The sequence below is a fragment of the Phocoena sinus genome, chromosome 18 (assembly GCF_008692025.1).
Source record: "Phocoena sinus isolate mPhoSin1 chromosome 18, mPhoSin1.pri, whole genome shotgun sequence".
NCBI classification, from domain to species: domain Eukaryota; kingdom Metazoa; phylum Chordata; class Mammalia; order Artiodactyla; family Phocoenidae; genus Phocoena; species Phocoena sinus.
In genome coordinates, this window is record NC_045780.1 from 64,003,762 (window position 1) to 64,021,463 (window position 17,702).

Consider the following 17,702-nt stretch of genomic DNA (forward strand, 5'->3'; position numbering starts at 1 on the left):
TGATATTAATTTTACAATTGAGTAATTGCCTCTTTTATTAGAGATTTGCCCCCAGTGCTCTAGATTTTTCAAGATCGCTCTGAGCATTATTAAGTAAAATCATGAGTCACAGAGAAAAGTGCTTTTTTAAAAGTGTTTTAGTGGTTCTGGTGACGTGGTGACGTTATGTATTCTTTCTGCAGTGACCTCACGTATTCTAGCTTCTGAGTAAAAGCTGCAAATAAATGCTTTTATCTGTTTGTGATTCTTAGATAAAATAGATGTTTTCAATGGTTTAGTCTCCTTTGGGAAAATTTTGTAAATATCTTCCACATTTTCAAAGTCAGCTGTTCCCAAGAGAGGATGCTTAAATAAACATCACCTATAGTCTTAGCAGATGTTATCAATGCATACCACTTTAACTGCAGTTTTCCAGTATCTGTGCTGTTAATAACAGTTCAGAGAAGATTTGAAGTGCTTTTGATTTGAGTCAATGGTCATTTGAAAACTAGCTGTGCTAAATGATGTATGTTTATCTTTGGATCATCTCCCTTAAACAGATGGTATCTTTGGAATTGTTGTGACACTTCATTGTTTCTGGTGGTTGATGACTCTGTAGGAAAATCCCAGTGTACAAATACATGAAAATAAGATTGTTTGGTGTTCTTTGCTACAGCTAATTGTTAAACGGAATTTCAACAGATGTGACAATTTTACCAAGATGTCAAAATAAGAGCAACCCACTGACAAATCAAATCTGTCTCATGTTTGGCCCTTTGGTATCAGTTGGGTTTGTTTCCAGTATCAGGAGACTTTGTATTAATGTCATCCCTGATAACTTGATCATTTCAGATGGCACATTGTCAATTTTTTGTCCTGGATGGCTCACTTGGCAGTCACATGCAACACTTCCAGGTTTGTCCTCCCCTCTACCTCCCCCACCCACAAAATTACCAGAGGAACAGTGTCTCCTCTTTTTTAGACTTGTTTGGAAATAAAATGAGATCATCCCCCAGGAACTTTTGGAGGTCATGGGGAAAGATGTTCCATTATGGAGGAACTCACAGTGTGCTAAGAAATTTCGAGTTTAGCTGTGAATCTGTTAGACTGATATAACCTTGCATAGTTAAAAAGGTAACTCCCATAACGATTCAGAGTCACTGTATCCTTGACCAACATGGCAGGACCAGCTCTGAGGAAATGAGGTCAGCACACAGTGGTATCGTGCATTATTTTGTGTGTCATAAAAGTGGCCCATTATCATCAATGGCAACTGGACAGGCAATAATGTTAAAATACCAGGTTCTCATTACAGTGTGCTGACAGGGCAGAATACTCAGACCCACTCTGGATAGCCCAGCACAAAAGCCTTTTATGATGTGTCATCCTCCCCAAGGGCTAATCAGAAACAGAGATAAAAGAGAGGAGGTGATAACGATTGTGCAAAGTAAGTCCTATTCTAAAGGGGTAATGAGACTCAGGTGTCATTTCGTTTTTACAGAGAAACAACTGGTGTGGTGTATGGTAAAAATTCTTAGCTGCATTTTCTCTGAATAGCATATTTTTATTTCTCATCAGCCTCCCAGAAATACCCATGGGACAAAGATGTAACTAACTAAAAAGAATACAATGAAAATTCTATTGTTTCTTCTGTTTATGGAGTGACTGGTGTTGTGTTGCACTTGTGCTGCCCTCTTCAGCTATGAGAAAGGAAAACGTAGCCTTACGTTTTCTGTTCTGTTTAGGTTCAAGTAGTTCTCATTCTTTTCCATAGGCTTCTACATGGGAATAGAATATATTACAGCATGCAATATAGTTCAGAAAATACCTCACACTCAAAACCCTTATCAAGAGAAGCAAGTTATAGTACTGTTTTTACCATATGGGAGAAAAAAAAAAAAGAGAGAGAGACGCCACTTAGGATTTTCATTTACATGCTTAATAAATATCACCTTAATTATTAAGTATTTGGGAAATACTTAAGTATAATATTAAATATAAAATTATTAAATATTTGGAAAACACTGTAGGTTTAATGTTTTTTTGAGCAAAGGAAGTTTGGTAGATTAAAAATGGCCACAGATAATTTGTAGTGCCTCCTGGCAGGAGGAGTGGTCTGTTTCTCTACCCGCTCTATCTGGGCTGACCCTGTATCTTGCTTTGGCTGTGGAGTGGGGTGGATGTGATTCTGTGAGACCTCTCAGCTGGAGCCTCATGAGGCCTCGGAGCTTCCTCTCTCAGCCTCTGGGAGTGCTGTTACCAGGAGGTGAATGGAGCTGGCCTGCCAGAGAGGCGAGCGGAGAAGAACCCAGGTGCCCTGGCTGCCAGCCTTCAATGTCAGATGTGTGTGCAAAGCCTGCTAGGCATTCCAGCCCCAGTTAAGCCACCAGATGACTGTGGCCTCATTCATGATTTCAGATGAGACCAGCCAAAAAACCAACCAGCTGAGGCCAACCAAAATCACTGATTCCCAGAATCACGATCAAATAAAGGATTGTTTTATGAAGCCGCTAGGTTTTGTGGCAATATGTTATGTAGGAAAAGATGACTAGTACTGGAAAAGTAGGGTGAAAAGTCACACCTGGCCTGGCCAGCCCTCTCCCCATGGCCCAGCACACTCAGCTCCATCTCTCCTGCTGTGATCACAGGCCAGTTGTAAAAGGAGAAGCACCATGGTCTTCTGACATGAACTTTGTGCCTTTACGTTTCCTGGGAAAATTTATTTCAGTAAGGTCTTTGACTGAGTTAAATTACAAGGTGAGAAACCCTTCCTGGGGCACCCTTTCTTGTCTGGCCCACCTTAATGCCAAATGCTTGATTCTGGTGGCCCTTCTTAGTGTTACAAGCTGTGGGCAAATCTGCTTAACTGATAACTCAAATAAATTTGATGATATAATAGGAATAAGAATGTAACTATAGTACAGCTAGATAGCAATGGGATGACCATTGAGGACTCGGAGGGTCCCCAATTCCTGTACTTGCCTGAAATAGGAAAAAAGAGTGACACAAGGTCTATGAGAACTAAGGTAAATTTCTTCTCTTCTAGTAGATTTTTTACTTCACATGAGCTACCAGACCCCTACTTTTGCGCACACCTTTGATAGACAGCTCACTTATGTACTTTAATCTATGCATCCTTTGCTCTATTTATTTGCTGGTCCAAGAAAGTGTGAGCAGCCTTAGCTGAACCCAAGTCACGAGCTTGCACTAATCTTGGTGGCCTGGCCTAGCACAGCTACTAAGTGCTTTAAGAGCAAAGGAGTGTTTACTATCAATTTTGTTTGTTTGCTTTTCTTTTTTTTTTTTTTTTTCTTACTTAGGACTGAAAGTGATGTCATGGATTTAAGCAGTTTCTCCCTAACCAGTGTTTTGGACTTGAATAATAAGGCAGAAGGAAGAGTGAGGAAGGGAAGCTTGATGGAAAATCTCCAAATACAGAAAGTAGTGACGTGACTTTGCCACTTTTCACTCCATTTCATTTCCATAAGTGATGATGGAGTGACTGCAGTGTGACATTCATTCTGCTGGTGCTGAGGGGACTGAGATGAGAAAAGTGAGACACCTGTAGTCAGAAGTTTGGCATCCACTGGTGACGGCCAACTGTGCAAATGAGTAATTGTAATTCAGTGCTACATGTACTATGATAAAAGTACATGTCTCGATGTACAGAAGTAGTAGTTTCGATTATGAACAGACGGGAGAAGTGAATAGGAGAGATCTCTGAAAGCTGTACTGTGTTTCCCAATACCACGTACACTTCTGTGCCGGAAATGGTTTGTGTTCCATACATATGTGCTCATGTTTGCTTAAGAAGACTGAAAATGCTGTGTGTCCCCTTATATTTCCCAGGTTTAAGCACACAGTAGAAGTTCAGTAAGTATGTGTGATTCCTGATGCAACAAATGTTACTGCTCTCTTCCACCTGACCTCGAGTTACGAACTGTGAAAGATCTTTCTGCTGTTCATTCTACACAGTACCTATCACTGCATAGACCTATGAAGGCTTCTGATAATAACCAAGTGACCTAAGACAAATATTTAAGGAACGGATTAGAGAAATTTGTCATTGCATTAAATCAAATCATTTTTAGATAAATAATGAACATTATAAGGTGCATTCTAAATGCCTTACTCTCTTTACTAATCAGGATTCATTGCAAGCTCCCAAGACGTAGATATAACATCGTGGTCCCCTAAATCCCTCGAACGCTAGACACACTGTAACCCTTCAACAACTGTTGACAAATTTACTGAATTAGTTTTTAGAATCTAATAAGTAATCCCCTGGCCAATGACTCAGTAAAATTAACTGTCATTTCTTAAGCTCTTTCTAGAAATGCTTATGAATGTATGGTAAAAATAAGTGTTAGAGGTTCTCATTTTAAGATACAATTTGTAACTGAACTTATTATTTTAATTCCTTTCAATTCAGATCTTTCAAAAGAACTCAAGTATAAGGCGTAGGTTTGATCTGGCGCCCTTAGCAAAGTGACCATTAAAATAGAGGAAGTGAGGGGCTTCCCTGGTGGCACAGTGGTTGACAGTCTGCCTGCCGATGCAGGGGACACGGGTTCGTGCCCCAGTCCGGGAGGATCCCACATGACGCAGAGCGGCTGGGCCCGTGAGCCATGGCCTGTGGGCTTGCGCATCCGGAGCCTGCGCTCCGCAGCGGGAGAGGCCACAGCAGTGAGAGGCCCGCGTACCGCAAAAAAAAAAAAATAGAGGAAGTGAAAGAATGCCCATTTGCTGTGGGGCAGAGTGGGCTTTGGAAGTGAAGAGCAAGAAAACAGAAAATAATGAGAAAAGTAAGAGCTCGATACATTTAATTTTTTTATCTTAAAGAAGAAAATTAATTATGAAGATCAAAGGTCTCTTAAATCTTTAAATTTCTATAGCCTTATCTAAAGGCAGTTTTACAATTCTATATAATTATAATTTAATTCTGTGACAAGGAACTGGCTAAAAAAATTAGTTTAAAAAATAGTGATTAATACAGTATTTACAAGGCTATTCACTTGCATTTTACTAGCTTTTTCTTTAACTGAATGTGTTCCTTAATGTAAAACAATTTTCAGGAAGTACTGTCTTATTTGTAGCAAAACCTTTTCTGAAAAAGCACATGGTTCGTTACAAACGACCTGAAATCAAAGACTTAGAGGAAAGTCACATTTAATCCAATTAAAATGACCATACACTTTCATATCCTTTTTAAACAAAATTTCAAATTAGAAACCTTTATAGGTTTTCTTGGACTGGCTTTAGAATACATAAAAGTGATCTCATCATATCCTATTCTAATGAATAGGGATTATGGAAATTTCCATAGAAATTCATTTAATATTAAATATGTAGTTATAGATACATGGATATATTAATACATATTTATAATACACATATTTATGGACATGAAAAATTAGAGTTTAGTGTGTGTAGTACTCTCATGAATTAGTATGTAACTATTTGGAATGATCTAGTAACTAAAAGGCTTGAGACATTTTTGATGCCTGACATTGGTATTTGATTTAATTTCCCCTGTTCCTCAGTATTTCCAGATCCTACAAGGATCTGGGCATCGTCTGTCAACAATGGCTTCTTACTAAGCAAGTTTTGTACCTTTGTGCTGTCTTGACATTAGATATTCAGAAGGTCCTCAGGAGCATGAAAAATAATCTGGCAGCAGCTGAAGAGATAAGAAAACTACGCTGTACCTTGTAGTCATCTGACAAGTGACTTTCTATTGATACTTTCCCCGTTTTATGGCTGCCAGGTGGTTTGGGTGAGGTTAATATTAACTGTAGTTTGGTACTGATTGTATTGGTTCCATCAGCAAAGCCCATCTGCTTGGTTCGTGTATGGACACATGACTCAGTTCGGACCAAGGAGAAATGAAGAGATAGTTGATGGGGGCTTTAGAAGAAGGGTCTCCTTTGCCCTGCTGTGACAGCTACTGGAAGAAACCCTCACTCCCCCGGATGTAGAAAAGGAAACCCAGGGTCCTGACTGTCCACAGCAGCAGGTAGTAACCTTAGGATGAAGTGTAGCCTAAGGAGACATAAAAGGCATCCATTTCCTCGATGGTATCACTGAGCTGGAAACCCAGCCAAGCACGAAGCTGTCCTCACCTCTGCACCTCCTGGTATTCTCTCCCTCTTACTTCTCTTTTTAAAGCTGTCCCTGCACCATCCTGTCACTCTTTTCTCTGTTTTGCCGTTGAAGGTCCTCTAGTTGTTACAGTGAACATATTAATGCTTTTAAGCAATCAACAAACAAAGGACAGTCACATTCAGGATTTCATCTGACTCTCACTGAGTATGATTATTATCCCCATTCTACAGGGGAAGAAAGTGAGAGAGAGAAAATTAAGGGACTTATCTAAGATCCATATGGTGAATTGAACTGCACTTTGCAAGATATTTTGAAAAAAATAGAGATCTTAAGGGACCTCTTTTTACGTTTTACTTTTTTTTTTTTTTTTTTTTTTTTTTTTTTTTTTTTTTTGCGGTACGCGGGCCTCTCACTGTTGTGGCCTCTCCCGTTGCGGAGCCCAGGCTACAGGCGTGCAGGCTCAGCGGCAATGGCTCACGGGCCCAGCCGCTCCGCAGCATGTGGGATCTTCCCGGACCGGGGCACGAACCCGTGTCCCCTGCATCGGCAGGCGGACTCTCAACCACTGCGCCACCAGGGAAGCCCACGTTTTACTTTTTTAATCAGAACATTTTTATTGAGCTATAAGTGACATATAACATTGTGTAAGTTTGTGTACACGTGTTGATTTGACACATTTATATGTTGCAGTACAATTACTGCAGCAGTGTTAGCATCTCCATCGTGTCCTGTAGTTATCATTTCTTTTTTTGTGGTGAGAACATTTAAGATCTAGTTTCTTAGCAACTTTAAAATATAAATGCAGTATGGAATTCAGCCATGAGAAAGAAGAAAATCCTGCCATTTGCTACAACAGGGATGGACCCTGAAGGCATTATGCTAAGTGAGATAAGTCAGGCAGAGAAAGACAAATACTGTATGATATCACTCATATGTGGAATTGAAGCGTCCTCTTTATAGTCATTCTCTAGGTCATACCTCCACAGAGAGTATACCTAAGCTAAGTCTCCAGGAATGGCACCAAACCAGTGATTGTTCTAAAGGGCTCTTTCGTAGCCTACTGTAGCCCCCAACCCATGTGCCGTGCACAGAAGTCCTAGTACCATAAATCAGCTCTGCTTAAGGAATGCGTATTCACAGACACAGCAAAACCTGAGAAACAAAAACTGAGAGATGAGATGTTATCTCACTGGAAAGGTTTAAAAGAAGGCAGCATACGGGGAGCAATAATCAAGAATTCATCAAATGCAAAAAGTGCTTAACCTGTTCTTTCTGAGATGGCCAACCTCATCTGGAATGTAATTATGCTTATGGTAGGCTGACACCTCCTTTTTAGCAGGATACTCTTCCCAGCTCTGCTAGGACACCCTTCCATACCCACTGTTGCAGCTGCTGGAAATCTAAAATTAAATGAGTAAGGAGGCACCCAGTGATAGGACACTGCGTTCTATCAAGGAACCTCCAGTCACTCACACTTCACACCTCATTAATTAGGTGCTAATTGCAGGAGCTACTTGAAAGTAGTTTTTTGCCTTACCCTGTGCCCTAACAACCTGATCTTGGTAAGAAGCTCCCATCAACATCAAAGCCTCAGAGAAATGGGTCTAATATTTGCAATGTTGAGGTTACAGATTTTAGCCTCAAAGGAAAGATGTGCAAAAGCCCAAGTTTTCCTAGCTGGGCTGATGTCCTCATTATATATTCAGCCTGCTTTCAAAGGGACAAAATACAGCATGGCACAATTATCTTTCCTACAAGGACTTGTATTTTGATAGTTGCCTAATAATCCGTTATTCAGAGTAAGGGTCATGTAATTTCAAAAAATGAAAAGGACGTTACTCAAAAGCAAATTAGATTTCTCCTAAGACAACAAATTTTAAAATATTATTGTGGGACTTCCCTGGTTGAGAATCCGCCTGCCAGTGTGGGGGACCCAGGTTCAATCCCTGGTCAAGGAAGATCCCACATGCCTCACAGCAACTAAGCCCGTGTGCCACAACTACTGAGCCTGTGTGTCACAACTACTGAGCCCACGTGCCACAACTACAGAGCCCGTGTGTCACAATTACTGAAGCCCACGTGCCTAGAGCCCGTGCTTCGCAACAAGAGAAGCTACTGCAATGGGAAGCCCGCGCACCGTAACGAAGAGTAGCCCCTGCTCGCCACAACTAGAGAAAAGCCCGTGCACAGCAACAAAGCCCCAATGCAGCCAAAAAAAAAAAAAAGAAAGAAAGAAAGGAAATATCTTTGCAATCACAATAATACAGTATTCTACACTAAGGATCAGTTTCATGAGGATATTCAACTTTAATAAATCAACTGTTTCTGCCTGATTTAGTTCAAAACAAATTAGTTCACTTCCTTAAAGTTGAGTCACTAACTCTTCTACTTTGCATGATGAAGACATGGCTAAACATATTCACAAAAATTTTCTAAAAGAATTCACCTTTGAATAAGTAATTTATTAACAAAATCACTAGAGAATAAGAGACTTGAAAGAAACTAAAATATGAGATGTAAACTTTGGAAGTTTCTTCTACTGAGCTAAAATATTTTATATTCTAAGGAAAACCATAGTCTAAACTCAGACAAATTACCAAAAAACTTGTGAAATATAACTTGTTTGAAATATAGGGATTATCGGTAAGTAATCCCTTGTTACATTATGTACCAAATTATTGAATGCCACTAAAAGAGTTCATGAGTCATATTTAAAACTTTGTGCTTGGAGCAGAAGGAAGCTCTCCTACGCTACTGATAAAAATCGCATACTGAAAAAAAAAAAAAAAAAATCACTTGAAAACACATCTATTGACCAAAAGTCAATGTGACCCTCCTGGATTGTCTTTTATCTTAAGGAGAGTGTAGTTTAAGATAGATGATGGTTGCAACCCAGAAATACAGAAGATATGCAGCTTAGAGTGGCTTTTGTCTTTCCCTAGGGAAGCTTAGACTAGGACCTTATGGGGCTTTAGTGACAGGCTGGAAGCAAGAGGGCCAGGGTGGAAAATACCCACTAAACTACGGGATTCCTCCCTCTCCTTACCTCAGTGAAGGATCACCAGCCCCAATGATTGTGTCCCAATGTCCTTCATCTTTGATTTTGATAGCTAAGATGCCACGATACAGTAACCCTCATGCTGGGCAGCAGGAATATTTAGCGTCAGGGCAGTGACAGCATTGGGAATGGGAAGCTCAGACCGGTTGGATGGCTCTGATGAGGACAGACCCATCTCATAAGGCAGAGAAGGCTGACAAAATCAGACAGGGTGTTTGGGCCCCAGCCTGGACTGAAGAACTGGTGTCCCGGCCTACAGATGAAGCCACAAAGGCCAGGCCCAGTCATACTAATTAGGCAAATGGAGCCTCGCAGGCAGCAAAATGGTAAACCCTCCCCAAGCACACTTCACCCTGAATTGGCAAGATTTATTGCCAGCCGCTGTCCAATGACTGAGGTGCTTGCTAGGACTGGTTTATTGGCTTAGGGCAGAGCTGGCAGATCGAAGGTCTTCAGTGACATCCACTGAGCAAGCCTAAAAATAAAAAAAAAAGAACAGGGATTGATAGCCTCTGCGTATATGGATTTTTAATTTGGGATTATTTAGTTTCTTCAGGGAGCCTGTGAAAGTCCCTAGAGATCTTTATAAATAGAAAGGATACTCGGTCGGAAATCAATCATTTCTGGAGATGTTTTGCATCCTGTGTGGTGCTTTCAAGTTTTCCCTGTATGGCATTTTCCATCACTTTACTTTGGGATGCGTAAACCTTCATGAAGTCATGTCCCTAAGAGCATAAATCCCAGAGTAGAAACTTCCTGTTAGTCCTCTCCCCTTCTTTTTGAAGCTACTGAAGACCCCTGTTAAAAAATAAATATAAATTTTAAAAGGTTGTGTCCCGCAATTATGTGACTGCCTATTTTTTCCTTCCAAATTAGAGAATGCTATTGGAAAACTTCTGAAAAGCCAAAAAAAAAGATAATAGGCCCCTTGCCCCAGTGAGATGCAAATTCCAGGTGCTTGCCTGGGCTGGTTCACTAGCTAAATGACTCTTTCACAGAAGCCTTGCAAATTTTTATCTCAGCAAAATGAAAGATTTCTGTAGGTCATAAAAGATGTCTCTCTTTCTCTGATGGTCACAACTCATTAGTGTTAAATCCGCAATTGTCGAGGTTCTACTGAACTAATTCAATTAAGATATTTGGTCTGCAATTGGGATAAACTCTTTTCCAAGGGACAACAGGATTAGAACTTTAGTTGGAATAATCAGGTGCCTCTTGATGTCGTCAACTGAGCCCAAGAGAATAGCATGATTTTCCACTTATGATTTTCTATAAAAACGAGAATGTGTTTTTATTGTTTTGTTCTGCAGTGAAATGGCAAAGCATAGCCATTTCAGAATAAAATGTTTAAAATAACATATACTTAAAGTTTTAAGAAAATGGTAACATCTGTAAAGATTTGAGTGCTTTTCTCATTAATATTTACCTTGTTTCAGTTATTTTAAGTCAAAGTTTCTTCATGGGGGATGTACAAGGTCAACTTCAGAGAGATCGTTGACTCTCCCACCCAAAGTTTTGTGTGTGTGTGTGTGTGTGTGTGTGTGTGTGTGTGTGTACGTGTTACTGAGGAGGAGGTTGTGAGGTTTTCACCAGGTTCTAAAAGGGATGCATGATCCAAAAAAGGTAAAGAACTCAGATTTTAAATGAAGCCTACGGTCCTCTCTGCCTTTCTTCACAGAAGTAGTCTCAGGCATGAGTAGGGTAGTTCTTCCAACTTGCTTGGAATCCTTTCATGTGCCTGGGTCAGATACACCACTTGGCTCCTGGCTTCAGAGTAGCTTTTCCTCTAACTGCTTAAACATAATCTTCTCCTTTGGTTCCATAGCAGCTCCTAGTTTCCCAAGAGAAGTTTACCTTTCCCAAGGGTCCCCTTTTGACAGCCCCTCCTACGCCAATTTCCCGATTTCCTCATCGACAAAAGTCACACAGCAGCCTGATGCCTTGGGAATTTGTGATTCCCCAATTGTTTGTTCCATTAACATTTATGCTAAGGTCTTTCTGTGATTAAAAAGTAATACCCACTTATTACCTGCTACCAAAAAACCCGAAATAGAGAGAAAAGGTCATAACAGTATAGTAACCATTACCCATTAAGCAGAAACAATGACTTTTAAGCTTTTTAAAAAATATTTTCTTTCATATAGCTATAATATTATGTACACTTTGATAATGCATTATTATATATGGTTACACATATTTAAGCAAAAAATGTAGATTACACTCTATGTATCAAAGCAATACCTGTTTTAAACAGAATATAAAATAGCTACGTGGCACGGTAAAGGGGTGTCATTCTTGGTATGAAGTTGGACTGTTTTTTATTTAAAAAGGTAATCACCCTCCTGCAGTTAACAAGATGTTTGATGTTTGATTCTTGAATATGGGTGCGTCTCGATTCGGTGATATACACCTTTCTTTCCAAAGGAGATCTCTGTCTGACTAGGGTGCATTCAAAGTTTTCTCTTGAATCCATTTACTTATAATTTTGCCATATCCTATTCCGAGTAGGAACTGATTTATTGTTAGCCATTTGCTATATTCTAAGCAATCCACATGCATTTTTCTCCTTTAGTATCTACCAAGATCCTGTGATGTAGGCACTGCTTTTATCCTCATTTTAGATAAAGAAACTAAGGCTCAGAGAAGCTAAATAACTTATCCAGGGTCTTAAGGCCAGTAAGTGGCAGAGTCGGGTAAACCCAGCTCGCTCTAAGCTGGAAGCCTGTATGCTAATCTGCTTTGCTAGTGGTTTTCAAAGTATGGTCCCGGGACCAGCAGCATCAGCATCAACTGGGACTTGGTTAGAAATGCAAATTCTCAAGCCCCATACTGAACCTATTGAATCAGAAATGCTGTGGGGTGGGACCCAGCAATCCGCACAAGCCTTCCAGGTGGTTAGCTGCATGCAAACCTCTGAGGACCGAGCTTTGCAATAGACTGCAACCAAATCTTCAAATGTAACTGATGCTATACACTTTTTTAAAATCTATGTTTTTTAAAAAAATCATGTTAGACTCGCCAGAGTATTAAGTTAGTGTTTCATTGCTTAAGCATTCAGAATTTTTCTTTGGGGATTCCTTGAGTGTTTTATGCATTAGTTCATAATAATTGAAACTTAAGACCAAGGCACCAGGGCTTTCGGTGAAAATGAAGGCCGGGGCATGGTGACTGAACACAGTTGGCACTGCCAAACCATCCTTACGTTGTTCATGAATGATGAGCTGCGTTAGGGTTCAGCTGGACAGATGACTAAAAAAAAAATAAAATGCTGTTATACAAGTCAGGCTTACTGATTGTGAATAAGAAAAATGAAAATTCGTTTTAAAACTGATCCAATATGTAGACATATTTTTCAAATTAAGTGGGTTCTTTATTGGAAACTACAGCAACCCCATAATCTTAGTTCTGTCGACCCAATGCGGTTTTCATACCCCAGGGTCTGCTATCTTGATCCCGGTTTTTATGGTTTGGTTTTATTTTTTTCTTCTTTACTCTGATGTGGCTACTGATGAAGGAAAAACTCATACATTTAGAATCTCACTTACATATTTCTGAAGTCCAAGGCCTTTTGGTGGTAAATGTATTAGATTTTTAAGAACTTAGATGTGATCGGGTATAATTTAATATAGATATGGCCAGCCTTGGTGTCCCTGGGTAACTGAAATTCAATTTTTTTAAATTAGTATTTGAAAGGGAAGACCTCCTCTAGCTGTCGTAATCACATTTTCACTGTATTTTTATTCCTTTCCAGATCTGACTGTCTTAAAATTTAATTACTGTTAGCAAGACCTTTATGAAAAGAATAGAAATATTCTCGTAATAGTGTTAGCATATTAAATGCAATTTTCAGGTGGCCCTCCTAGGATGCCAGCACTCTTCAGTAGAGCCAATGTAGCCACCTTTTTTCTGTCCTGACAGTCCACATGCATTCAACTCACAGATGTATCCTTTCCCTGACTCCTCTGATGCTATTAGAACTTTGTTGTCCTAGTAGTAGAGTGTTCATTCGTTTGTGATAAGATTGTCAAATCTGATATGCATTTTAATGCTGTTTGTATGAATACTATTAAATGTGCTGATTATAGCCCTTCGACGCCTTAATGCAGACTTGTGTTGGTTTGTTGTTCTGTTTCTTTTTAACCATGTTAATTGTTTACAATTCAAAATAGGAGCGTTTTGAAAAAGAAAAATCAAAGATTGCCCTATAAGAGCGTAAAAAAAAAAAATAGACATGGTTGCATAAAAACCAAGGAAACAGTGACTCAAGGAATTAAAGCAAGTGGTTAAAATTGTAACTGACCAAGTGTTAAAAGAAATCTGCAAAGGGATGTCAGACCTGGAAGTCTGAAGAAATGTGAGGGACAGCTTGTCTGGACCAATGAAGGCTCAGGGCAGTCCCCCCTGCTGCCCCTTGGGTACCATCTCACTTCCGATGAGAGCAGCTGAGTGTCATTGGGCTCTAGTACTCTCAGGCAACTCCTGGCACTTCTGACAGGACAAGGACGGACACCTGCAGCCTTTTACTCACCCCCAAGAGGTGATTTGTCAGCCTGTAGGCTCCTAATTACTTGGAATTAACATATCCCTATTTCTGTGTTTTTTTTTTTTTAATTTATTTTTTTTTTTATTTTTGATGGTGTTGGGTCTTCGTTTCTGTGCAAGGGCTTTCTCTAGTTGCGGCGAGCAGGGGCCACTCTTCATCACGGTGCGTGGGCCTCTCACTATCGCGGCCTCTCTTGTTGCGGAGCACAGGCTCCAGACGCGCAGGCTCAGTAGTTGTGGCTCACGGGCCCAGTTGCTCCGCGGCATGTGGGATCTTCCCAGACCAGGGCTCGAACCCGTGTCCCCTGCATTGGCAGGCAGACTCTCAACCACTGCGCCACCAGGGAAGCCCCTGTGTTTGGTTTTAATTGAGATGTTTCTTCCCTAAATCAGAAATAGTGTAAGAATCTAAACAAGATGTCTCTCGCATTTTGATTGTTTGTAACAGTATATCTTCTTTCTTCCTGTAACCAATACAGAGTGTTCTGTTGAATTATAATAAATTAGGGCTCCTAGCCTCCAATTGGTGACATACTAATTCTACTTTTAAAAAGCGACACCGAGAGTGGATTTTAGCAGAGCTCGGTATATGGCGGTTGTGCACAGGGTTCCAGTAGTTTGGGTTATTTAGCTTTCAGCTGCCTCTTAAAAGTGAGTCGGAGAAAACTTGATGTCTGCTTTTCAGAACTAGACCACATTTTCACTCCATTATTTTTAATACGGGATAGTAAATAACTCAAAAGAGCCCAAGTTCGTTGCCATATTTTGCTTTCTGTCAGAGAAAGAGACAGAGAGACAGCTATATGGGCTTCATTGTAGGGTCAGTTAATGAATTTTCAATTCCCATTGCATTTATGCTTTATTATTTAAATTTATAGACGTTTGGGCTGTCATCCCAAGTGATGTGGTTTTTTGCAATTTGCCAAGATGAGAAATACCCATCTCTGACTCTATCAATCATCTATCTATATAGCTATCTACCTATCTTTCTACCTATATATCTTCATGTGTGCTTATTTCATTTATATGCGTGATGTTCCTTTTGATTTGCCACAAAACTGGTTGGAGAGAACCTAAACCTGATGTTAGCACACTGGATGTAACTTTAAGGATATAAAACACAGTATCTTGATGTTAATAATTTGTGGCACAGAAGGGATGCGCGGAATTCATGGCTGGAAATGGCAACATTCATCCTACCTTCTGCCTCAGCCCACCTCCCTCAGCATCCCTTGTAAGTACTGCTCCCTCGTAAGTACTGCCTACAGCGGTGTCTGTGACCTGCCGACATTCAGTCTCCTGGGAATGCAATGGAGCAGATGAAAAAGTCCAGAGCTGTTAAAAAGAAGCATTATAATATATGAACCCTTAATGGTTTGTTTTCTCCCTGAGCAATTAGTGAAATAGAAGGAAGGCAAAGAATGGAGAGCTTTGGCAACTGCCCAAAGTATTTTATGTTAAAAAAACAAAGAACAGTAGAGTTCCTAATCAGATGACCTTAACATTGGGAAATTGTCCTGGCTTATCCTGGTGGACCCAGTGTAATCACAAGGGTCCTTGAAAGTGGAAGAGGGAAGCTGAAGAGGAGGTTAGAAGATGCTATGTGAGAAAGATTTCATTGGCGATGCAGGAAGAGGCCAAGAACCAAGGACTGCAGGCTGCCTCTAAAAGCTGGAAACGGTAGTGAAACAGATTCTTCACTAAACCCTTCAGAAAGGAGTGCAACCCTGCTGACTTGACACCTTGATCTTAACCCCGTAAGACTCATGTTGGACTTCTGATCTCCAAAATCGTTAGATAATAAATTTGTGTTGTTTAACGCCACTAAAAAATAAATAGCCAAAGTTTTGTATATCGCAAAGAACGTCGGAACATACCCACTTTGAATAAGAAGAGGACATATTAAATGAATTTATTTTTCATTTTTAGCAGTTCTTAAGACAGAATTTTAAAACATGGTCTACAGGTATAACTGAAATAGGAATACATATGAACATATATACATATTTGTGTGTGGATATATATATATTTATATATTCACGTATATATTCCACGTCTTTAATACTTAGTCAATCTCTTTCTTCAAGGTCAACTTAGGTCTCACCCTTTAGCATGGGCTTTTTTGGTTATTCTAGTCTACAAGGTAAACTCCCTATACTCAACTGGTCTTTTTCTTATAACCTCAGATAGTTCATAATCTAGCCAAGGAAGGAGAAACTTCTTATCTACATCATTTATTGAAAGCATAGCAAAATCACTTTGTATTTTTATTTTCTAAATACTGCTGACTCCCTAACCATTCTATAAGTACTTTGAGTACATGCACTGATAATTCTTTTCTTTATTTTGAATGCTAATGGTCAGTATAGTGCCCTAAAAACACTTACAGTTGATAATGACATGATGATACTGAGAACTTGGACAGATCTTTTTTGTGAGCCTTAAGGTAGCTCTGATTTGTTGATAAAGACACAATGATGTTAGTAGGAAGTGCCCAAAACGTACTTGGATTGAAACTACAGAAGAATGTATGGTGGTCCTAGGGCAGCGTTAGCTGAGAGACCTTTCCAGGGTTATGGAAATACTCTGTATCTGTACTCTCCAGTATAGTAGCTACTAGCCGTGTGGCTGTTGATCACTTGCAGCGTGGCTAGTCACTGAAGAACTGAATTTCTATTTTAATTGACATACATTTAAATCAAATGGCCACATGTGGCTAGTGGCTACCATATTGGACAGCATGACTACACTTTTAGTTTGATAGATCACTCTCCAAGTTCTGAGGGTAGGGGAGTAAAGGGATAGGGTCATTTTCATCTTACCTAACGGTCTTGTTCCTGAAGCAGTGAATTAATAACGGTAGAGCAGTGGTACCCAAAGAGTGTTCTGCATCTCAGACCAGTCAGTGAACTGCTGTTTACTAGTCCATGACAGATTAAGTACAGAAATTGAGAGTAAGCATTTAGAAACTTCTATAACCACTTGACATGGATGTGACATCGAAATGTGGAGTCAGGGGACTCATCTCACTGAATAGGGCATAGACCTCTCCAGGTTTTTTCAGGCCTGCACAGTGAGTGCCATCTGGTGTGAGCGCACGCAGGTGCAGTAGGACCATATATTATACTGGCCCATGAAAGATGAGGAATTTCTAAAAAGCTATCCTCTCACAGAACAGCTACAAAGAGTTTGAGAAGCCCAGGTGTAGAAGCCCAGGAATCAGAGGTCAGCAGTCTAGTCTATTCACCATAAGCTGGCTAAATTATACTGACTCTCAGAAAAATAGGTCTTAAAAACAGAAGCACCCTTTGAAATTATAGACTCCAGCCCTGGACAACTAACAAATGGAAAAACCAAGTTCTAGGAAGGATGTGACATACCTCAACACTTTTATCAGAGCTTGAAGAACTCCCTTCCTGGCTCTCAGGCAGGCTGTTTTTCCACTATGCCAAATGGACTGGGGCCAAGAGACATCTGATTCCCTAGCACAGCAAATGGAAGCCTAAGAACATGACTACAACACATCCATAAAATCCACCTTGCAGACAGTGTGTGCCTGTACCAGCTGAGGTTCTCCTCCCCTCTTTAATGGGTTGTCACCAAAGGGAATTTTAAAAACCAAAGCTAATGAGGTGTCCACAGGGATTGGTGCATATGAAAAAACAAATCAGTGGAACCAGCCCTTCTATTAAAGTTTTAGATTTTGAATAAACTATTGCATAATTTCTGTGTTTTCCTGAGCCATAAAAGGATGGTTTGACTTTTGATTCCCCCCCACCCTCGATTTGCTCTTAGTCAGTGGAAAGATGGTAATGGGATGCAGTGGTTTATGACCTCGTATAAGAAGCCCAGGAAGAATCCAGCTAAGCGGTATTCTTTATATTGGCAATAGCGCTGCTGTTTTGAGCGAGTGTGCAATGGATAGCGTTGGTGCGACACTCGGATCCCCTGTAGAGGCTTCCAAGACCCGCAGCCACACCTTTCTCCCAAAACTGCGCCCCTCACAGGGGCCGTCTGG

General features: G+C 40.2%; 1 protein-coding gene across 1 annotated transcript in view; it reads left to right on the forward strand.

The window, feature by feature from the left end:
- The window catches only part of GPC6 (glypican 6), a 1,093,791-nt gene that overhangs the window by 684,535 nt on the left and 391,554 nt on the right, over window positions 1-17,702 (forward strand). The gene's annotated exons all lie outside the window — the stretch shown is intronic.